General features: G+C 42.8%; 1 protein-coding gene and 1 pseudogene across 2 annotated transcripts in view; both read left to right on the forward strand.

Moving 5' to 3' along the window:
* The window catches only part of FGF2 (fibroblast growth factor 2), a gene marked incomplete at its 5' end in the record, with an annotated part of 54388 nt that overhangs the window by 6994 nt on the left and 23441 nt on the right, over positions 1–23953 (forward strand). The window lies entirely within an intron of this gene.
* LOC309822041 (succinate dehydrogenase cytochrome b560 subunit, mitochondrial-like) lies at positions 6060–6567 on the forward strand (annotated as a pseudogene). The gene has a single exon. The product of its transcript is annotated as a succinate dehydrogenase cytochrome b560 subunit, mitochondrial-like (transcript).

Genomic DNA, 23953 nt, shown 5'->3' on the forward strand with positions numbered 1-23953 from the left:
GCCTAATAACTTACATTTTAATTTAACACCTGCTATATGTCTTCTTTATATATTTTCATTTTTTCTATAAATTATGTTTCTTCTCCCATCTTTTTATTTTTTTTTAAATTTTTTCTCTCGTGTCATTTGACCTTTCCCTTCTTAGCTATTTCTACCTTTGGCTTATTTGACGTGTGTGTGTGTGTGTGTGTGTGTGTGTGTGTGTGTATGTAGGGGCAGGTGTCATTATTCACTGGTTGGATGACTACTTGAATTGGATGGGGACTTGAGAAGAAGGTCCCTTTCATCTTGGAAATTCTGATTCTGGGATGGTATAATCTTGGATTTTGCATGGTTGGTCCTCTTTTGTTACTTTTTATCTTACTAGAATCAGAAATTTGGAGAGCCTCTCTCAGTCAAATTTAATCTTTAATCTTTAAATGTAAGATTGATTAATCTTATCTCCTTATCTTCTTTGAGGCAAAGCATTTGTCAAAACAATTATGTGAAAAGAGAAATATTTTGAGTGTGTTTCTTAGTTTTAGAAGTAGTTCTTATATACTTATATTTATACATTACTCTAAATGCAGCAGTTTAGTAATGGGAATATAATGCAAGTAAAATTGGGAAGCCAATCTTGCTAACTGGTTTAGTAGAGCACAGTAGTATATGAAGAAGGCATATACAACAAGTGTTAGATTAAAAAATAATGAATTACAGCAACACCTTCAGCTGTGACCAGGTGGGGAAAGTGAGACACAGGCTGTTTTGGAGGGAGGGTGTTAAAGCATGAGGGGTTGATGGGATCTGTCCAGCCTTAGCCAGACACCTAGGGAGATTAGGCACCATAATGACTAGGCAAAGTCCCTGTGCCATCATAGGGGAAGGGTCAGTTGTTTGACCTTCACCTCTGTATTCCTTGGACCTTGTTACTTTCTGAGTGTTTTTTCAATGAATGAATGAAATTCTTGAGAACATGCTGTATGTCAGCTTTATGAACAATATGTTTAATCTTATTACAATCTTCTGAAACAAGTATCATTTTCATTTTACAGATAAGGATAGGGTTTTTGCTGTTGGCTTTTCAAAACACGATCTCTTTGTTTGCGACAAGAAGTAATTGTGCCTTCCATACTTCTTAGTGTTTAGAATTCAGTTCATGGCCAGAATTCCAGATGGATGGTGTAGCAGAAATTTGAACAGAATTAGTGATTTTAAAAAATTATTTAAACTCTGCCCAGAGCCTTTACCATGTCTAGCAGAGTTAGCCTCTGTCATCTTTTCTCCCACCCCTTGCTTTATTGCATTCTTTTTTGTTTAGAAAGTATTTCTGTCATGATTTATTATGAAACAGCTCTTTAATGTTTAGGGGTTGTTTTCTGAAGCACTCAAAGATTTTGAAATGGCATATTTAATTTAAAAAGTAAAATAGAAAGAGTAGGACGTAATTAAGGATAAATACTGTATAAGAATGGAATGAACCTCAGAGATAGGGTCTGGAAGATTAAGATACAGAGTAAGCGAAAGCATGCAGAAAATGCAAAGAGAATAACTAAAAGGATGTTTAAAAATTACAGCTAGACCCTTTCAGGGAAATTCACGATAGGCTCCCTCTTTAAGGACATGTGGTGTAAGATTAAAAAAGCAACCAAAAGAAAAAAAGCAGATGTACTTGGACCTATTTTATTTTAATCAAGTGAGGTTTTCAGTCAACCAATAATTGTTTGGATGTCTAGCATGTGAGGAAATAAAGACCAAGATAAGACAAAAAGATACAAAGAAAGTGCTTAGCCAGACACATCTAGAAACGTGTCTAAAATGAAAAATGAAACTCCTTTTTCCTTGGAATCACTTGCCTCCCTTTTTTGACTCCCCTATATTTTAAAATATAAAATATATTAAAAAAAATTTCTTGCCAACCACGCCCATCTCTTGGAGTCAATTTCTACTCTTCTTTTTCCTCAGTCCTCACATCCCTTTCTCAGGCCCTGTGCATTTGGTTCTGCAGTGTCTTTTACACTCACGCTGGCCTCTGCATTGTTGCTACAGCTGCTCTAGTTCTGTCCCTGACTGTTGCCAATGGCTTCTAGCCTTTCGCATCTGTGTAAGTTTGCTAGGGCTGCCATAACAAACTACTGTGGACTGAGTGGCTCAAACAACAGAAGTTAATTTTCCCGTAGTTCTGAAGCCTCGAAGTCCGAGATTAAAGTGTCTGCAGGTTTGGTCTTTCTGAGGCTTCTTCTCGGCTCACAGACAGCTGCCTTCTTGCTGCCCTTTCATCTCTCTTTGCACACATACAAACCTCCTCTTCTTGGTTCAGATTTGGTTAGGGCCCACCCTAATCGACTCATTTTAATTTAATCACCTCTTCAGAGGCCCTATCTCCAAATAGTCATTTTCTGAGGTACTGAGGCCTAGGGCTTCAACATATGAGTTTGGGGCAGCGGCGGGTAGGAGATACAATTCAGCCCATAACACATCTAATCAACCGGATATTGTTCTTCGGCAGAGTAATCTTTCCAGAGAGCAGCTCCGATCTTGTTATTCCTCTCCTCAGAAAAACATGGACTCGAAACAGTCCAGTCCCCTGGTACACACATCGCTTACAGATGTGGGCACTGTTAAAAGTCTATGAGAATGATAGAGAATAGGAAAGCTACCAGCAGATGAGTGGTTGTCTTATATATCAAAAAGTGGGATAAAGCTATTTTCCGGAAACTCTATATAGGTAGTAAGCTTGTTGTAGTTCCTTGAAAAAAAAAAAAATTCCAAGAGTCTTGAGAATACTGAGAAAAGAAAATAACACAGAAAGTAGTAAATAGGGTGATATATAATGGGAGAGTAGTAACATACATAGGCTTGATATGTTCATTTCAGTGGAATATCAGACCAAACTTCTCATAATAACCTTCTACAAAAGAAATACATTTTCTTTGGGAGAGTCTAGAGTTTTTCATTTTGGGTTTCTAAGGCCAGGCTAAGGACTGTATCACTTTTAATGAACTGGAAGTATGCTCTCCCTCTAAAAGGTAAAAAATTGAAGATAAATTGGTGATATGAATTTATTATCATAATCTAAAAGTATTCTTAATAGACAGCTGACTCTGTTTTCTAACTACCACCCAAACGTGAAGCTTTAGATTCATATTCTGATTCAGGGTTATAATTTTTGCTAGACCTTCCACCCAACTTTTAACGGCAGTGTAGCTCACATCCCCATACAGCAGGAGAATTCATGTAGTGATTTACACGTATGTTTTGCAGCTCAACTAATTTTTCTTGGAACGCATTGCAGGAAGTTACATTACTCAAAAAGTAGATTGTCTTTGAGTGTTTTAATGAGATTAGGGTGAAAAAAACCCAGTTGGGATATCTATTTGGTTATACCTATGTTGAATATTTTCCAGACTTAAGTTATTTTGGGCCGTGCTTAATGATGTAGGACTGTAGAGCTTTTGTGTTGTAGAATTCTGGAGACTCTTGGCGTTGCCCATGGTATCACCTCCAGAAGTGATTGGCTGTTCCTTGTAGGCACCTCTGTTTTTCTAGAAGGAGCCTAATGCTCACCGTGGCTGACAGTTAAAGCACATGGTTCTTTACAGTTCAGCCCATAGGCCAGAGAGCAGCACTTTTTTAAGGTCCTGCTGTGGGGAATAATATTTATGGAGGCCTGACTCAAGGATCTATAGTACATCTTTCCTCCGGGTTGTGGATTTTAACATGGGTGGTCCATGGACAAGCTTCAGGTTTCCATAAGCTCCTGAAAATAGATGCAAAATATTATCTCAGGGTGTTGTTTCTGAGGAGAAGATACATAGCATTTTATCAGGTTCTCAAAAAGTTGTCCATGGTCCAAAATATGTTAAGGATACTACCACTAATAACTAAGGTATATCTTCTAATTAACCTGACCAGCGAGGGAACCAATTTGAATACGTTGGTGTGAGACTGTAGTTTATGGTAAACGATTTTCAAAAGTAACATCTCTCTGAAACTGGTGTCTGTGTTAATTCTAAGAAATATGTAAAGCTGCTGTTTATCTCATTACATAGTATCCCCTCTGAGGACTCCTGAGAGAATTTCTCTGTGGTAACCGTGTCAGGACTAGTTACGCTTCTCCTTAGTGGCCAGTTTGTTCTAACCTTATGGACTCCGGGAAACTTGTTATGGCTACTGGCTTCTAGAAAGCCGAATATGTGGTGTGCTTCTACCAAGTATAGTAATCTCAGTCCTGGCTTCACCAATTTTTAACTCTTTTTTCTACTTGCCTTATTAAAAAGCCATCTTTAAAGTTTCTGTTTGTTTGGTTTTGGTCTTGGTATCTTGTCAATATCTTTGTAACTCATCGTAAATATTAAGTTGTACCTCAATAAAAATAATGTATTTTTTGATTTGCCATTTTAACCACAAAATTTCTACTATATTGTCATATATAGCATTGGGTGCTGGGGATTAAAAGGCAGATAATGTAGGCACCTACCACCTGAAACTAACACAATACTTTAAGTCAATTAAAATTGAATTAAAAATATTTTAATTCAATTAAAAAAATGTAGGCCTCTGCCCCTTAAGGTGTATATTGTCCGGCAGGACAAGAAAGAGATGTAAGTCAGGAAAAAAAAAAAAAGAGATGTAAGTCAGTAAGGACACTGAAATGTTACGCTGCTTTGCTTGTGTTGTGTCCTGGGGGAAGAGTGAGATCGTACTGCGGAGGACGGTAGTTCTACAGGGAAGTCAGAAAAGGCTTCAGACAGGAGGGACTGCTGGCCTGGGTGTTGGGAGGCAACTAGGTGTTGCCCGGCAGCTGACTGTGTTATCTAATTGCCACCAAAAAGTGATGCTTTAGGTCCTTATTCTAAACAGAGTTAACAGTTTTTGCTAGACCCTCTATACCACTTTTAACAGCAGTATGGCCAACATTCCCATACAGCAGCAGAATTCATCTGGTTATTTATATATGTTTAGCAGCTCAACTAATTTTTCTTGGAAGACTCATAAGGGCTTGCAGGCCAAGGAAGCAGCTCCAGGTTTGGTATGCTTTGGGAACTGCAAACATTTTGGCATGGCCAGAGTGTAGGGTTATAGTAAGAGGTAAGGCCAGCCACGTAGGAAGGGCCAGGATTCTTTTTTTTTTTTTTTTTAATTGAAGTACAGTTGATTTACAAAGTTGTGTTAGTTTCTGGTGTACAGCAAATGATTCAGTTGTACATACACATATATCTATTTCTTTTTGGATTCTTTTCCCTTATAGGTTATTACAAAATATTGGGTATCATTCCCTGTGCAGTATATCTTTGTTGTTTATCCACTCTTTATATAAAAGTTTGCATCTGTTAGTCCCAAACTCTCAGTCCAACCTTCCTTCGCTCCCTCTCCCGCTTGACAACCACAAGTCTGATCTTTATGTCTGTGAGTCTGTTTCTGTTTCATAGATAAGTTCATTTGTGTCATATTTTAGATTCCACATGTGAATGATATCATATGGTATTTGTCTTTCTGACTTTGCTTAGTATGATGATCTCTGGGTCCATTCATGCAGCTGCAAATGGCATTATTTCATTCTTTTTTATGGCTGAGTAATATTCCATTATATATATATACCACATCTTCTTTATCCATTCATCTGTTGATGGACATTTAGGTTGTTTCCATGTCTTGGCTATTGTAAATAGTGCTGCTATGAACACAGGGGTGCATGTATCTTTTCGAATTATAGTTTTGTCCTGATGTATGGAAGGGCCTGGATTGTGATGGACTTTGTAAGCCATGCTAACAATTTGGTCTTTATCCTCAAGGCAGTGGGGAGTCAGTGAAAGAGTTTAATCATAAGAATAAGAATATCAGATTTGGGCTTTTGTAAAACACTCAGGCAGGTGTGTGGGGTGGATCGAAGGGTATAAGGCTGGGAGTAGGGAGGAGAGTTAGGAAATGTATTGTGGTGATCCAGTTGAGAAACGTAGTTCTCTTACATCACTGTCTGGCACATCATAAGTGAGGTACATACATTAGAAGAGAAGGGTCTCCATTTTGTCAGGAGAAAAAAGGAAATTATTGGACTTCTGTCCAGGCCAGAACCCAAGATGGCTGTGCTCTTGTTGAGACATATTGGCTGTCATTGCCTCTGTGCCCACCTTGGTCCTCAGCTCTGTATCAGAAATGCTGTTCCTTTGGAAACCACAGCCAGAGAAGAGATGGAGAGGTTCTGGAATAACAACAGTGGTTCAGAGCACCCTTTGTCTCCCCATATCGCTATCTGTAGCTGGTCTCTTCCCATGGTGATGTCCATTTGCCACCATGACATTGGTATTGCCTTGAGTGCAGGGGTCTCTCTTTTTGCTTGTCGGCCCTTTTGATCCCTGGGGGCTTTGAGTCTCATTTGGAACTTGTGAAGTCCCTGTATTTGGGGCCAGCACTGATCCACACAGCCAGATTTGCACTCCTCCTCCTTCTCATGTGTCACACGTGGAATGGGATCTGACTCCTGATGTGGGATCAAGAAAGGGCCTGACAGTTCCCTAGCTATACCAGTCAGGAGTGCGTGTCTTGGTTCTTACCGTGTTGTCCTCTGTAGGGCTGGCAGCCCTGTGAAGAGCCGAAGTTCCCAGCATCATCTTCCTACAAATTATTACATTGACCTGTCTTCCTGCTTGTCACTCCTGTCTTCAGCCAGGGCAAAGTTCTCCTGATTTGTTTAGACCCTTTTGTGCTTGCAGATCCCCTTGGAGCTCAGCAGTAGAGGACCTTATAGAACCATAGTAGTGGAAAAGGGTCCAGTTTTCCCCTTCTTTCTTTCTTTTTATTTTATTTTATTTTATTTTTGCGGTACGCGGGCCTCTCACTGTTGTGGCCTCTCCCGTTTAGGAGCACAGGCTCCGGACGCGCAGGCTCAGCGGCCATGGCTCACGGGCCCAGCCGCTCCGCGGCACGTGGGATCCTCCCGGACCGGGGCACGAACCCGTGTCCCCTGCATCGGCAGGCGGACTCTCAACCACTGCGCCACCAGGAAAGCCCCCCTTATTTATTTCTAAAGGTGGAGTGACTGCAGTAACTGCCTTTTCCTGACTGTAGCCTGCAGCCTGCTCTGGGCCTGGGAGCGCTCAGTCTTTCTTCACATTAGGCCTTGCTTTGCGCTGAGGGTCACCTTTTGGCTCCTTCTTCCTGAGACAGTGGAAACGATGCCAGCTCTGTGGCCTCTGCTGTCGGGACTGGGAGTGGGACTTTGGGTCCCACTGCCTGTGGGTTGCTGGCTTAAGGACAATTCTGTTCATTGGTCAGAGCCCAGGGTCTTTAGCACCAACACAGTGTGACTGAAAGAAGAGAGGGGTGTTGGAGGGGGGAATTAGCCTGTCCCGGCTAGAGGCAGATAAAGAGAGTGAGTGGCTCTTGGAGCAGGTGCTTTGGGGAGAAGATATACAGCTTTTGATGCAAGAGGAAGATCCAGAAAATTATCATTGAACCTATTAACGGTTATTTCTTTTCCTTGCATTTGCAGAAAAACCAAGCCTCTTATTGTCATGTTTTCTAAACCAAATTCATGTGACAGCTTTTTCTGAAACGGAATTAAAAAGATCATTTTGTCTTTGGAAACAAAAAGGAAGTTATTGGAATAACACAAAAAAATACCCCGTTTATAAAAATGCACACACACAAAAGAACTATATACTTATGGAGTAAATAGGTTAGGCTAAAAGCTGAAAAGGATGTATATACCAAACTGCTAACTCGTGCTTATAACTTTGGAGAGGGGGCTCGGATTGAGAGAGAAGAAATGAAGGGGAATCTTTACTTCTTTATCTATGTAGTTGGAAAATTTTAACAATTCTATATCCACATATTATTTATATAAAGATTTCTGAGAAGGATGAATGGAGTGAGGGAGCAGAGACAGACGGTGGGTACTATTCTCTGGGGTATGTGAATATGAAGGGACAGAGAGAGATGAGTTGGTAACCAAGAGGCTTCTGTCTTGGGAGGGTGGAGCTATGGGTGGGGTCTTTGGCCATCGGTCACACAGATGGACGCAGCACCCTAGCTGACTGATTGTTGGTGAGCAGCGCCCAGGCCTATGCCTGCCCCCTAGAAGGAATCCACTTCTCACTCCTTCATCCATTCTTTGGCTTATTTCCTCTTAAGCCCCACTCAGATGCATGGCCTTGGTCGTTATCAGTAAAACTTTGCTTTACTTTGCTTTGGGAAATGGTGCTTAATTAGTACTAATTATTTCTAATTCACTGTACATTCTAAGTCAAAGCATACCAAAAATCTAAATCTCAACGTATTCTGCATATCATCATTTACTTTTTTAAGGTGAATCATAACCGTGTTCTTTGGGAAAGTCCTATACTGGTGCAGCAGTGGGCTGGAAGAGACATGAAGGGACTGGATCAGATCACAGAGGGATGGAGTCAGTTTAATGGAAGCAAGGAACTCTGGGAAGGGAGGAGACCAGCGCGAGCGCAGTTTGGACTGACCCTGTGGATGGGGTTTGACGTCCGAGCAGCCGTGCTCACTGAAGGTCAGCCTGACTTTGGAGTCTCGTCACAGAGGCTAGCCCTGCTGGTGAAGATGTTGCCAAGGGCAACAGCTAAACAGCTGCTTATCTCCTGACCACCTAGCAATTCAATTTGTAGGAGGACTGAATTAGTCAGGTTCTCCAGAGAAACAGAACCATTAGGAGGTACAGATGAGATAGAGTAGGAGAGGGAAGGAGGGATTTATTTTAAGAAATTGATTCATGTGATTATGGAAGCTGGAAACCTGTTAGGCTGGAGACCCAGAGGAGAGCCAGTGTTGTAGTTCAAGTTCAGAAGGCCGTCTGCTGGCAGAATTCCTTCTTGCTCAGGGAAGGTCAGTCTTTTGTTCTACTAGGCCTTCAAGTGATTGGATGAGGCCACCCACATTATGGGGGACAGTCCACTTTATTCAAAGTCCACCACTTCAGATATAAACCTCATCCAAAAACACCCCTCACAGAAGCATCCAGAATAATGTTTGACCAAATATCTGGGCACCATGGCCCAGCCAAGTTGACACATGACATTAACCACCGCAGGGCCCTTGTTGGCATAAATCCTAGACTGGCCTAAGTGTTCAACCCTGACTTGGATAGGACCCGCTTATTCACAGCGATATCCCAAGGACGTGGGGCAGAGGGTTCCTGAGAGAGGCACGAGACTGACCTCCTCTTCATGCTGAGATCGTTTTGCTTTGGTCCCCACTGAGACCCCAAGGAGGCTTCACCTTCCATGACTGGTGCTTGCCAGGGAACACGGAGGCTAGCTTCTTTCTCTTCCCCCCCCTTCTCCCTCCTCTCCTCCCTTTTCCTCTTCTAAAGTGAGATATAATTGACATACAGCATTGTACTAGTTTTAGTTATACAACATAATGATTTGATATATGTATATATTATGAACTGATCACCACAGTAAGTTTAGTTAACATCTATCATCTCACATAGATACAGATTTTTTTTTTCTTATGAGAACTTTTAAGATCTAGTCTTCTAGCAACTTTTAATTATACAGCACAGTATTGTTAACTATAGTCACCGTACCATACATTACATCCCCAGGACTTAATTATCTTATAATTTGAGGTTTGTGCATTTACACCTCCTTTACCCATTTTGTCCACCTTCCTAGCCCCCCGGCTCGGCAGTTGATTAATCAATCTGTTCTCTGTATCTAAGAGTTTTTTTTTTAGATTCCACATATAAATGATATCATACAGTATACATCTTTGTCTGACTTATTTCACGTAGCATAATGCCCTTAAGCTCCATCCAAATGGATCAGGATTTCCTTCTTTTTTATGGCTGAATAATATTCGTGTGTGTGTGTGTGTATTTCACATTTTCTTTATACATTCATCCATCAGTGATGGACACAAGTGGTTTCCATGTCTTGGCTATTGTCAACAGTGCTGCAGTGAACATGGGTGCAGATTTTCTTTTTGAGTTAGTGATTTCGTTTTCTTTGTATAAATACCCACAAGTGGAATTGTTGGATCATATGGTAGTTTTATTTTTAATTTTCGGAGGAACCTCTGTACTGTTTTTCATTAGCTTTTTTCTTCTGGTTCTCTTTTCCTTCCCCCAACACACGTGAGTTAGTTTTGCTTCCTTAGGATTTCTGAAAACAAGAATAATGATCCTATTCCAGAAGAAAGGATATTATTAAAATCAACAAACAAAAAAGGATTCCCAACAAGTCAGAGTAATACTTAATGTGGAGATGTTTGAGGCTGTCGCCTGTGGTCACAGATAACATCACTGCTGTCCCTGGTCTCCACCAGCTGCCAGATACTCCACAGGCTGCCCTGCTCGTCCCTCATCACAGAAGTGAACTGGGCCTCAGATGCCTGTTTCTGAGGACCAGACAGCAGAGGGCAGTTGAGGCTGCAGTCTGATTGGGTAGGTGTTAGTTTTTTTTTAAAGTCATATTCTAGTCTGTGATTGGAAACGTCTGTTGCTTCTGTCTTACATCATCCTCAAACTAGCATTGATTAGAAGCAGGGGTATCAGCATAACTAGAGGCACTTCTGTTGTCAGTTGTCTGAGCCTCATGAGAGGTGCAAGATGACACAGAAGTAAGGGAAGGGGGAGATCAGATGCCTTTCTACTTCACTGGCACTGCTGGGAGAGAGCAGGGGATGTGAGGGGCTTTGATTAGGTGCTGGGCCAAGAGCGGGGGAGTTTCTCCATGTACTGCCCGTCTCCCTTATCCGCACCCTGGACTGTTGGGTCTCCTTAACTGGGCCTCTTTGTTTATCTTTATGTCCTCAGGGGCAAGGTGCCTCCCCACTGGGAAGCTAAAACGCCATGCCAGACAACACCACCAGATACACAGAGATTTCAGTGTGCCGATTTTGTAGCGAAATGGCACAAAATGACAAACCCTCTTTGGTGGCTTAGTTGCTGTTTAAAAAAAAAGAAGAGAGAAAGAAAAGACCAATGTGTTCCACTAAATGATGAGCTTAGCTTGGTCAGCGCAGTGTGAGTGAATATGTTTTAGGTATGGGAACACTGAGGGACCTTAGGTCTGCGATCTTCGGTTTTTCTTTGAAGCAGGAGGCAGTGTTATCTCCGGGAGGGAGGTATGGCTGTGGGCTGGGCCTGTAGAGCCAGCTCTAAGTCTTATGGCTGCCGTAGAGAATGGGAGAGGACAGAGACCGGGATGTGCCCACAGTCGCTCATGGCTCACTTGAGGCTGGAGACCCACATTCATAACAACACCAGTCTGGATGGTTGTGTTACTTCTGGGGACGTTTCCACTGTGTAGGTTCAACAGCGCAAGTGCAGGAGTGGAGAAGCCAGATGGCTATATTGATCCAAAAATTGGAGCTTCGATTGCAGAAGTGCGAGAAAGAAAAAGCAGAACTGAGTTATGCCCCGCAGAGCTCAGAGTGATAAGGAGGGAAGCCCAAGAGGCTACGGACGGGTAGATAACTGAACCTGACTCCACCATGTAAGTCAAAGCGGCTGAAGGACCAGCCAAAGGAAATGAGGTTATGCCATGTCGGAGTTTGAGATGAAGCCGCTCTCGAACGATGGCATGGCTGTGAGAGTGGTGAATGCAGGTTGCTAGACTCGATGTTGGTGGGTCTTCTGCATGAACAGTGCCATCTCTCTAGATGACGGCAAGGGAGGCGGGGTGCCTAATTCCAAGGTCTTCAGTGAGTGACAGTGACGGTCAGTGGATAGCACTGACAAGGAGGAAGAGAGGGTATGGACCTTGAAGGATGAAAGACTTCAGTGTGGTCGTGGGAAATTTATATCGTAGCTGCCGTTGCAGGAAGCCAGAAAACAGCTGCATATGCTAAGAGGGGAGAGGCCGGATTCCAGTGGAAAATGGCTCTTTGGCAGAATTGGCTGGACCCCAGTGTGCTTAGCTCCCAGTGGTGTTGCAATGGCCTGTGATGACCAGCAGCCCTTAGGGTTTGAGTGTTGCAAGGGGGAGAGGTCTGGGTGGGGTAAGGAAAACATCTTTTGGTCAAAGCAACTGTTTCCTATTTTTCAAAACATCGGTGTTGGGACAGGTCATCTGCAAAGCACCTTCCTGGTTTAAAAGTTCTTTCCACGAATCTGAAAAAATGCACGTCAGGAGTTTGATCCCTTGTTATTGTCCAGCTGGAAGAATATGCCTAGATTCTGAATAATCTTTTCTTCATGTGAAAATCACCGTTCCCATAGAGATAGAAAGTAAAATACTTTAGAAATTCTTGGGGGGGGGGAAAAGATAATTGCAGTAAAAGGTATGAGTTGAACAAAGTGAGCTGTATTTTGTGTCTGGTCTTGGAACAGTTTACATGGGAGGGTGACTCCCTTCCATGCCTGAGATAAGAGGTTTCCATTCAGAGCATCTCAAGAAGAATCACTTTCTGTGCCTAAAGCCTTTCCTATTCCTCTAAAAATAATGTCGAGATAATGGTGGATGCCTTTATAGATGTCTGATTTTTTTTTCTCTTTTTAGTAACCTCATATACCTTTTGGAGGAAGCAGAAAGGATAAATGAAATCAGGGGAGCAGACAGGGCAAGGGAGGTAGAAAGTGAAGAGGGAAAGGAAGAAAGAGAAGAAAAACAAACACACACCCAGGAATATGCAAGAGAAGATTTAGGTTGAAACAGACTTTCATATTCAAAACTCCTGAGTAATTAGTTTTGTGGGCTCTTGGCATTCTCTTCAGAGAGGTATTCCAACTCTGGGAAGGAGAAAGGAGCAAAAGAAAACAAAATGATGACTTTCCGTGGCACAGAGAAAGGAAATACATTCAACAGTTATGATTCTAGGCTCCTTTTTTGGGATCGAAGTGTGAGTACTAGAGCCAGATGCTATTTGCTTTGCTATTTGTGTACTTTTGTGACTTTTTTTTAAAACTTTATAAACTATAGCAATTAACTCTTTGTCTTTTTATTAAGAGGAATAAGAAGACACAGTATAAGAAGATTTTCTTTGGGGAGATAAATTCCCTTACTTCTTGGTATTTTTCTCGATTCGCCGGTTTTCCCCCTACCCTCTCCATCATCACACAACTCATTGCTTGGAACAAGGCACAGTTTCAGCGTTATTTCAACCAGCTATTTCTTGAAGAATGGCAGATGAGAAAATAATAGAGTGACATGCTTCTCAGGGCAGTTTGGCTCTGCAGCCAGCAAGAGAAGGAGGGTTAGGACCGCTGACTTTTGACCCTGGGTCCTTAGGTGATCTTGGGCAAAGCAATCCACCAGCCTGGGACTCTGCTTCCTTATCTTGAACTGAAAAGTCTGCACTAGATGATTTCCAAGGGCCAAGCGCTAAGGATTTTTGACTCAAATTCTGCTGGAGGGTTTTGACAATCGGTTTTGGGGAAGGGCTGATAATATCATCAGAAATAGGCATGGCCAAAGGAAAAAAGCGTGTGAACCCAGAAAACAGGGCACTTCGTGTCAGGCATGTCCCTGGAGATGGCCAGTGATGATCTTAAAGCAAAAGACGTATGGGGGCAACCAGTGACTGTACACGTGGCTGTAGGGGACACCTGCCGTTACCAGAGTTCAGTGCAGAGGGAGAACGACAACAGGAGCTGGCTTTCTACATAGGGGCTAGATTTGATTCACTCCCTAACTAGACTGTGTTGAACAGCTATTGAAATTAGAGAAAAGTGCAAAACTGTAATCAAGTCGTTGTTCTTTCTGCCCTGGTCCTACCCCCGGCCCCCTCTCCCCTTTATTCTCACTCCTCTGTTAAGGTCATTCTTGTCTTTCACATTTGTGCAGGCAACAGGTAGACCTGGGTTTAGGTCTCAGCTGTGCCTTTCTAGTTGCATGATCTTGGGTGAAATTACTTCATTTCTTTAAATACCAGTTTCCTCATCTGCCAAGCAGGGATGCTAGCTAAGAATAGCCCCCGTGTTAATAATGTTGTATTGATATGTCAGATAGTAAGCCCTTAGTGAGTGTTAACTGTGACTGCTGTTTACTGTTCCTAAGGCTCCCTTTTATAGACTTATATCTCGTCTGTCCTCCAGTGCTTGAGAAATCTATTGCTGTGTAACAAACATCTCAAAATTTAATGCTCTAAAATCACCACTTTATTATTTCTCACGATTCTGTGTATGGACTGTCGTTCAGCTGGATGGTTCTTCTGCTAGCGTAGCAGCGGCAGTCAAATGGTGGCTGGAACAGGAATACCTAAAATGGCTTTGCTTAGGTGTCTGGTGCCTTGGCAGGGTAACTGAAACTCCAGTGATGTGTTCCTTTCTCCACGTGGTCTCTCCATGAGACTAGCTTGGGCTTCTTTACCTAGAGGCTGGATCGCAAGACCAGAGCTCCCGTCTGTAAGCACTGTTCACGTCATGTTTGCTAACGTCCCATTGACTAAATTCAGGCAACATGGCCCAAGACTAGAGTCAATATGGGAGGGGCTACACAAGGTATGACTATCAAGAGGTGTGGCTCACTGGAGCCACCAAAATAAGTCTCTACCACATCCAGTTTCCAAACCCCTACTGTCTGGAAAACAGCTTCACTTGGATGTCACTCTGTAAGCTTGAACGTAACTAATTCACTTCCAATCAAATAAGCGATTCATTGTTCTCCTTGATGAGCAGGAAGCTGGTGCTGGATCATAAACTGGATATCCTCATTTTGTCAACTTTCTTCCCAAATTATTGCATCACTTTTCCTTATTTCCAAGTTGAAAACCTAAACATAACTTTTCCCCCCTTCTTGTTTTTGTGTTTTACCAAAATCCAGACCTCATGAAACCCTGGTGTTTACTCCTTTGTTCTCTGTCCTCACTGCCGCTTTCAACGTGCATATCCTTATTATCTTACACGTGTATGGCTGCAGTAACTTTTTTTTTTTTTTTTGTGGTATGCAGGCCTCTCACTGTTGTGGCCTCTCCCTCTGCGGAGCACAGGCTCCGGACGCGCAGGCCCAGCGGCCATGGCTCACGGGCCCAGCGGCTCCGCGGCATGTGGGATCTTCCTGGACCAGGGCACGAGCCTGCGTCCCCTGCATCGGCAGGCGGACTCTCAACCACTGCGCCACCAGGGAAGCCCCCTGTATGTTCTCTTATATTGAATGGAGAGAGATGCAGAAGGCAGTTCCATGAATTATCTTCACCATTAAAAATAGACATTTGTTCAGCACTCAGTACATGTGCTCTAGACGCTGACCGAGGCGGGGATGAGTGAGGCTTACTTAGCTAGTTACACGGCACAATGAGAGCACCTGTTTCTTCTGTAGGTGGAGAGTATAAAACATGTTAGGAACATGGGAAGAGAAACCTATTACATTTTTTATTTTTTAGATCTATAAACCTTTTGGGTCAGATAAAAATTTAAAAATTGGACTTTGAAAGAATAACTTTCTGTTCATATGAGGGAACAACATTATAAAGTGATAAACATAGAGAGGCATTAACCTGAGGAAGTTGAACAAGCATATTCAGTTAATCCCTGACATTAATTTGATACTGTTCCTTTCCATTCCAGAGGCGTCGTATTTTTGTGAAACCAGCGATAGTATTTAACCTCAGTACTTGAGATATCGTGTACGGAAATGGCAAACATACTGGAAGAATCTCTCCCACTCCGCCAACTTTCAGCCACAGTTTCAAATACCCTATTTCAAAGAACTGAACTCCAGAGTAGTCCACTTAACTTTATGAACCTGGACTTCAAGGCAGCTGCGTTCTTTGGGGTAGAGCCATGCTCTTCTCTTACTGTGACCCCATTATTCCTTTAAAGTTATTCCGTTAACTTCCCAGCACAGCCGAAGAAGGGGCCCTGTTTCTTTCTTGGAGACTTTCAGGCAGAGGGGCCGTTTCCAGCTTCCTACTGAGTCCACCCAGCTATGTCATGCAGGGGATGCAGGGGAGAGCTTTCCTTGGGAGGGCCTCCTCAGAAGTTTTGGAGATGGGCCTCGAGCTCTTGGCTGCCATCAGGGTTTTCCAAAGTGAAGGCCTCAGTAAAGCTCGTCATTGACCGAGAGACGTGCCGCCCAGGCTATTTTCATGAGGGTCAAATAAAACTCTCTTGTCTTAAGCCTGCTTTGAAAGGTGTTTTCCTAATGATTTTACCAGTCAAACAGAATGACTGTGTGGAGAGTGCAGTTAACTAGCTGCAACACTCTGGGCAGCCCCCCTCCTCCACCCTGTGCCCCCCTCGCCTTTCCCCCGAAGCTCCTCCTTTCCCAGGCACACACTTGCTGCTCTGTTTTCTGTTCTGGAGCTGCCTGAATTGTGTGATGTTTGAGGATGAATGTGAACTCCTCAATCCAGAAAGAAGTGCCAGGAACACAAATAGCTAATTGGCATATTCACCCCTAGGGCAGGCGCGGGACCAGCCAAGCTGGCTGCATTATCTCCGTGGGGCGCTTAGCTTTGAGAGACACCTCAGCTCTCTCAGATCATCCAAGAAGCATTTCCAAAAGGTAGAAAGAATCGCCAAGAAAAGGCTGTAATCAGGAGGTGCTCTGTCTCTTGGGTATGTTGGATTGGTTGCGGAAATACTTGTTTGAGGCAGTTTATACTTTTGCTATTACTCCCTATCTGAGCTTCTTGTGATTTCAGGGCACTCTGGCTAGGTTAATAGCCTTTGAAACAGGGATTTCAGATTGGTGATCCACAAGCCAAATTCCAGTCACAACTGTGTGTGTGTGTGTGTGTGTGTGTGTGTGTGTGTGTGTGTGTGCGCGCGCGCACGCACGTGCAAGCACCTGGCCGATACTGAGTAGTGGCTGCCCCATCGGTTGGGAGCGGTATATGTTCTATGGTTTATCACGGTCCCCACTATTCCCTGCTTCTCCTAACCTTATCACCAAGGTGCTTCTCTCTTGTCTGTTACTCACATGGTCCCTGTAGGCCTTTGAGTTTGCTACCCTGCTTTTAGTACAAAAGTATCTGCAGTGCTCCTTAGTACAAGTATTTGCAGTGCTCCTTGAATGCTGAACTCTTCACTCTGAGACAAACCAAAGGAGTTGATAAGGATTTTTCAAGAATTGATTTATATTATAGAACTAAAATTTAGAAACATCAGCTGTTATTTTTCAGTGAAAATAGTTTTCAGCCTATAGCAGGGGCTGCCCCTGACTGAAGATGTGTCTGACTTTGAACAATTTGGTCCATATTAGGCTGTTGACTTCCTCAGGGGCCTGTCTGCCGCTGGTCTCCTCAGACAACAGAGCAGCAATTCTGAAACCCGGTGCTTCCACCTCCAGCTTCGGAAGGCCTCTGCTGGAAGACGTCTTCTCATAAGTAGCACAGACGCCGGCCTCAGGAGCCAGTGCACATCCTGTTTATTCAGTAACATTATAGGAAATGTGAAGAAATGGGAAGTGACCACATGTTCTGGGGTCACCAGAGCAGTTCTCAGCGTTCTTTTACTGATTAAAAATGTAATGCTCTATAACATTCAGCTATCTGAGGCATGCAGAATCTTTCTGTCTTGTCTTTATATAACCTTTACATAACCTCCTTCCACCGCCTAACTTTTTAATATGGCCACAAACAGGTAGCAAAAGTGGTATTTGAACTTCATCCTTCTTTCCTCTGCCTGCTGTTCCCTCACCATCTAATGGGAGTATTCAGAGGCTATGAATAGAGAATGGAAGAAATTGAGAACCCATGGTGGCACAGTAGCCCATAGACCATGTAGTGAGCCTCTGAATAATTGAGAATCTGATAAGTAGAATAAGCGATCAAAAAAAAAAAAAAGAATTTTCAAACAGTGATTCATCTTAGAATCATTTCATATTTTCCCCATGACTATTAGAGTAAAATCATAAAAATGGAGTGTTAACTGAAACTTTGCATCAGATCTTTGTACTGTGTTGTATTGTGTTTTATTCCATGAGCCCAGATAGGACTGCACTCATAGTGAGTGAACAAGTTGTAGAATGGAAAAACCTGCATACGTTGGAGGCAAATTATTTGGTCTATGGGCTGTTCCACCTGTGGGTTCTCAATTACGTCCATTTCTATTCTGCCATGGAAACGGAACTTAGAGTAAAAATAATATCTAGAGGAGTCTATCTTCTTTACATTACTTGGCTTTTTTTCTCTCTTAAATAATTCTTTGTATCTTAAAGCATATATTTCAAATATTGACTATTAAACTAGATGAGATTTTGAACTAGTTGGTTGATATTTTTAAAATTAGTTAAAAAAATTTTGAGGTAATTTTAGATTCACATACAGTTATAAGAAGTAATAGAGATTCAATGTCCCCTTTGCCCAGTTTTCCCCAATTGTAACATCTTGCAGTACCTTTTACAGTATCACACCAGGATATTGACGTCGACACAGCCAAGACACAGAACACTTCCATCATCACAAGGATTCCTCAGGTTGCCCTTTTATAGCCACACTCATTCCCCCAATCCCACCTCTGGCAACTGCCAATCTATTCTCCCTTTCTGTAATTTTGTGGCCCTCTTATTTTTAGAACCATTTCTCCCACAGCTGGTCTCTGGGAAGAAAATAGCCTTTAACACTTATGTAGGGCTGAGGACTTTTTGTAGGTGGAAGCTGGTACTTGTTTATACCTGTGTGCCCTCAGAGTTGACTTGGGGTTCTATGCCAGGAGACAGCGTCTGGTCCTGAAATCCAGCTCACTAAGATGTCGCTACTGCAGCCATTGCCAGAAAATGCCCCTGCCAAAGGTTGACGGAATTTTCCCTCCTGAATTACACACCGCTTCAAAGCAGGCCAAGAAATGACCTGGGTGGGAGGCATTTCTGCACTCTCCCTGACACTACAATAGTCAGATATTGTCTGGGGCCCCTGGTAGCTGTGGAAAGGGTGAGAGGAGGTATTCTATTTTCTCCACCTGTCAACCTGTTGTGATTGTTTACTGATGGGTGTTGAGACTTTGAACTCTTTCCTTTTCTCTCCGTCTTTGAAGTTCTCTCTGCTGCTGTGCAGCTCTGCGTTAACCCTGTATTGCACTTTGAGTTTCTGGAATGCCACAAGGTGCCAGATAGTCTTTCTCTCTTTCTTGCTATCAGTATGACTTCATTATTTGATGCCACTTACAAAGTAAAAGCCATTGCCATTGTGTTATTAGAAGAATCAGGAATCGTCTAATGTCTACAGCTGTTCGGGCCTGTGTTACACTTGCTCTTGAGGTAGCTCAGCTCCCTCAAACGCTTCCACTTTAGGACATGAAGTATGAGATCCAGTAGAGGAGATATTGGAGAAAATTGATTTCTGCAGGTTTTTATGGATTGGAATTGCTTGTAACAGCCCTGTCTTTGGCATAAATCAACTGTACATTAAAAAAAAATTTATTGCAGAAATTAAATGATATGGCTTAGACGTAACTGGCGAGAAATTTGGTATTTCAGACATATTATGTTACACTTACTTTTAAAAAAATTTTTATTTGTCTGCGTTGGGTCTTCGTTGCTGAGCGCAGGCTTTCTCTATTTGCAGTGAGCTGGGGCTACTCTTCTCTCTTGTTGTGGAGCACGGGCTCTAGGCGTGCGGGCTTCAGTAGTAGTGGCTCATGGGCTCTAGAGCTCAGGCTCCATAGTTGTGGCTTAGTTGCTCCGTGGCATGTGAGATCTTCCCGGAACAGGGCTCGAACCCACGTCCCCTGCATTGGCGGGCGGATTCTTAACCACTGTGCCACCAGGGAAGCCCCTATTACACTTACTTTTATTTAAACTGTTTTAAATATTTTGTCACCATTGGTAGTCTTAAGTCCCACAATGAAAACAGTTTCTACTTTGTGGATATAAGGCTTGATACAGAGAAAGATTTAATGGACTCATAAAGCCATGTCCTGATTGAGTAGTAATGAAAGAATTCATGGATTTCTAAGGTCCTCCCTTCCTTTCTTCATTCCTATTTTTCTTTCTTTCATATTATGTCTAACTTTAACCTTCTTTGCAAACTGAGGAGTTGCTAAGAATTTGTAGAACTGTGTGTGTGTCTAATATTCTTATCTATAAACTTTAACCAGCCAGTTGAGTTGTGAGAAGAATGGAATGTGTGGTTTTTGGTTTCTGGGATGATATGCAAAAGGAAATGATAAAAAAAGAAAGTTTAGGGGCTTACCTGGTGGCGCAGTGGTTGAGAGTCCGCCTGCCGATGCAGAGGACATGGGTTTGTGCCCCGGTCCGGGAAGATCCCACATGCTGCGGAGCGGCTGGGCCCATGAGCCATGGCTGCTGAGCCTGCGCGTCCGGAGCCTGTGCTCCGCAGAGGGAGAGACCACAACAGTGAGAGGCCCGCGTACCGCAAAAAAAAAGAAAGTTTAAGGAGAGAGTCAGTGTGAAGCTCGTTAGTCAAATTAGACAAACAAAAAAGGAAATAAATAAATAAATAAAGTTAGGTTTCTGATCTTTGTAATCTATCTGATTATTACCTCTGGTATTCCCCATATATATGGAGATTTAAAGTTTTTCATTTTTAGCAAATGAGTTTCTTTTGTTATATACACTCCTTTGTCAGTTATCTGCATTAAAAAGTTTTCAGTGCTTGGTCTTCAGCATTAAATTGGATGATTCCTGACAGAAGAAAATAAACCAATGGGTTATGCCTTGGAATTTAGTTATCAGTTACTCAGTAATTTCTGTTCCAAGGAGACTACTAAACCTGACTCAGTGACTTTTTGACTCAAAAACGTAATTATACTGGAAAGCTAACACACCGTACCACCAAGTTTTAAATTAATATGTTTGTTTTGAACGGTAAGTAAGAAATTAAAATGTGTACACTGTTCTCAGAACAGGATGTCAGGAATATAAGTGCTTGTCAGCGGTCGATCCATATAGTGAACTTTGTAATATAGTATTAGGCAACTTCTCTCCGATTATTTTTGTGTACTGAATTAAGAGTTTCACTTTGCTTAAGCTTAAAATTATTTAAATGAGAAATAACATTAATGCTGGCCCAACTAAAGAAACACCATGTAGTTGCCACCAGAATGTAAGCTCCATGAGGGCACAGACTTTGTAGATCTTGGCTACTGTTGTATTTCTAGCTCCAGACACATGAGGCAACTGATACCATTTTGTCAAATGAAGGAATAATAAACACAGGATAATAGATGGAGAAATTGTATAAGGTCTGTGTCTTCTTTGCAGTAAGTACCATTTAGTTTACTTCCCTTGAGAATAGTGAAACTATAAATTTATTTGCCATAGGTAGAGTCAGCCTCAGTAGGGTACGACATTATGTACAGCATAAATGACATTACTGAAAGATGCCTCTGCATTTTGTAGATCATACTTGCCCTTTTCTAGATATCCTCATGTCCTAGATCAAGTATAAGGTTTCCTAACACATCATAGAATCCTTGAATCTCAAAACAAAGCAATAGGAAGAAGCAGGTGTAGAGTAGGAGGCCAACATCTATGATGGTTACATAGATGATTACAAGGCTATACTAAAACTTTTACATATGCAGAGAGAGAGATCTAATATCTAATTTTCACTATAGCCTTGTGCAATAGCAATTATTTTCCATTGTGCAGGTGAAGAGGTAAGCTCAGCTAGTAAGTGGTGAAGCCTGATGAGTCCAATTCTGTCTGAAATTTGTTCAATTTGTCCAAAATGTGTGCATTTGACACCATGTTATTTTTTCTGAGTACTACAATTTAATTTCTGTGGTTTATTTCAGTCAGAATTCTTGAAGAAGTTGTTTGCATTAACTGTTCTCAAATTCTTCCTGTGGTTAATCCAGTGATTACTTTTCAGTCCTATATTACCGGACTTCTTTTGTACCATTTGACATTGAAGGTCTTTTTAAAGGTCCCACTTGAGATTCTGTCTTCGGTTGGTTTTTACTCTCCCCTGGTTTTCTACTTCTGGCCACTCTTGGGGGGTTCATTAAATGTATAGACTACATGGGGGGAGAAGTGACTCTATATTGAGTCTTCCCATTGGTAAGCACACATAGCTCCCCTTTTAAGTCTTTTCAGAATGACTTTCAATAAACTTTTATAACTTTCTCCATACAAGTCCTTGGTACCTTTAGTTATTGTCTCAAACGGTATCTTTTTTTAAAAAAAATAACTGTGTGTTCTAAAAGTTTGTTGTGGGTAACAGAAACTCACCTGATTTTTATACTTGTATCAAGCAACCTTGCTGGAGTATTTTCAGTACTTCATTTGTATTTTATTTTGACTTTCAAAAAACTTTTTGTTCAGGAAAAATTATAGATTTATAGAAGAGTTGCAAAGATTTTATAGAGTTCCTCTATACCCTTCACCCTGCTTTCCCTAAGGTTAACTTCTTGCATAACTGTGGCACTTTTGTCAAAAGTAAAAAAAAAAAAAAACCAAAAACCAATACTGATGCATTACTGTTAACTAAGCTACAGACCTTAGATTTCACCACTTCTTCCACTGACACCCTTTTTTTGCTCCAGTATCCAATCCTTGCATCTAGTCTCTTAATTTTAATGCAGAAAATTGTACCACCCACAAAGAATAACAGTTTTGTCCCTTAGTTTCCAAATCTGTGCGTGTGGTGTAGCTGTGCGTGTGTGTGGTATAGGTGTGCGCGCATGTGTGTGTGGGGTGTAGGTGTGTGTGTGCACGCGTGTGTGTGGTGTAGGAGTAGGTGTGTGCACGTGTGGTGTAGGTGTGTGTGCACATGTGGGGTGTAGGTGTGTGTGGTGTACGGGTGCACGCATGTGTGTGTGGTGTACGGGTGCGTGCACGTGTGTGTGGGGTGTAGGTATGTGCACGCGTGTGTGGGGTGTAGGTGTAGTGGTGTGCGTGTATGGTGTAGGTGTGTGTGTGGTGTAGGTGTGTGTGGTGTAGGAGTGCATGTGTGCGTGCGTGTGTGTGGTGTAGGTTTGCATGTAGGTGTGTGTAGTGCGTGTGTGTGGTGTAGGTGCGTGCGTGTGGTGTAGGTGCGTGCGTGTGGTGTAGGTGTGTGCACGTGTGTGGTGTAGGTGTGTGTGGTGTTGGTGTAGGTGTGGGGGGTGTAGGTGTGTGCATGTGTGGGGTGTAGGTGTGTGTGGTGTTGGTGTAGGTGTGTGTGGTGGTGTAGGTGTGTGTGGTGTAGGTGTGTGTGCGTGTGGTGTAGGTGTGTGTGCACGTGTGTGGTGTAGGTGTGTGCACGTGTGTGGTGTAGGTTTGTGCGCATGTGTGGTGTAGGTGTGTGTGGTGTAGGGGTGTGTGTGGTGTAGGTGTGTGCGCGTGTGGTGTAGGGGTGTGTGTGGTGTAGGTGTGTGTGTGTGGTGTAGGTGTGTGTGTGTGGTGTAGGTGTGGGGGGTGTAGGTGTGCGTGTGGTGTAGGGGTGTGTGTGGTGTTGGGGTGTGTGTGTGGTGTAGGTGTGTGTGTGTGTGGTGTAGGTTTGTGCGCATGTGTGGTGTAGGTGTGTGTGTGGTGTAGGGGTGTGTGTGGTGTAGGGGTGTGTGTGTGGTGTAGGTGTGGGGGGGTGTAGGTGTGGGGGGGTGTAGGTGTGTGCACAGTGCTTACCCTCGTGAGCTGGCTTGACTGACCACTCTTTATCAGGCTCTGCTGGCTCTACACCCTCTACTCCTCCTGCAAATGTTGGTGTGTCGCAGGATTCCGTCCTTTGCCCTTTACTTCATGCCTGTTACACACTGTTCTGGATCTCATTTTGTATCTCCCTGTGTGGGTTTGCAGCAGCCTGTGTGTCCAAGGTAGCCACTGTTTGCTATGATTACCAAATCTTTATTTCCAGCATAGATTTCTTTTTTATTTTATTTTTTTATTTTTTAATTTTTTTGCGGTACGCGGGCCTCTCACTGTTGTGGCCTCTCCTGTTGCGGAGCACAGGCTCCAGACACGCAGGCTCAGCAGCCATGGCTCAGGGGCCCAGCCGTTCCGCGACATGTGGGATCTTCCTGGACCGGGGCACGAACCCGTGTCCCCTGCATCGGCAGGCGGACTCTCAACCACTGCGCCACCAGGGAAGCCCATAGATTTCTTTTTTTGAGCTCCAGATTCATATAGCTGACTCTCTTCTGGATATCTCTGTCTGGATTTTCCACAGACTGTCAATATGT

The sequence above is a fragment of the Grampus griseus genome, assembly GCF_964374135.1.
Source record: "Grampus griseus genome assembly, chromosome: 4".
Lineage (NCBI taxonomy): Eukaryota > Metazoa > Chordata > Mammalia > Artiodactyla > Delphinidae > Grampus > Grampus griseus.